Source organism: Phaethon lepturus, unplaced genomic scaffold, assembly GCF_000687285.1.
Source record: "Phaethon lepturus isolate BGI_N335 unplaced genomic scaffold, ASM68728v1 scaffold26541, whole genome shotgun sequence".
NCBI lineage: Eukaryota > Metazoa > Chordata > Aves > Phaethontiformes > Phaethontidae > Phaethon > Phaethon lepturus.
This window is the reverse complement of record NW_010518865.1, coordinates 1-297: the sequence shown is the minus strand read 5'-3', so window position 1 is coordinate 297 and position 297 is coordinate 1.

Genomic DNA, 297 nt, shown 5'->3' with positions numbered 1-297 from the left:
GCCGTCCCCACCCCAGCCCTAAGCGTCCCCCCCCAGCCCGGCACTGCCCACGTCCCTCCGTGACCATGGTGCCTTCCCTGCTGCCAGGGCCCCGTCGCTGCACCCGCACCAACACTGTGCCCTTCGCCACGGCCACGAGGCCCCATGCAACCCAGCCCTGGCACACGCCTCTCTGGGGCTGAGAGCCCCCCAGCTCCTGGCCCTCGGGGAGGGGTCGGGGGGCTGCTCCCAGCACAGCACAGCCCGTGTCTGCCTGCCGGGCTGGTGCGACGGCTTCACCTGGCCGGGACAAAGGCA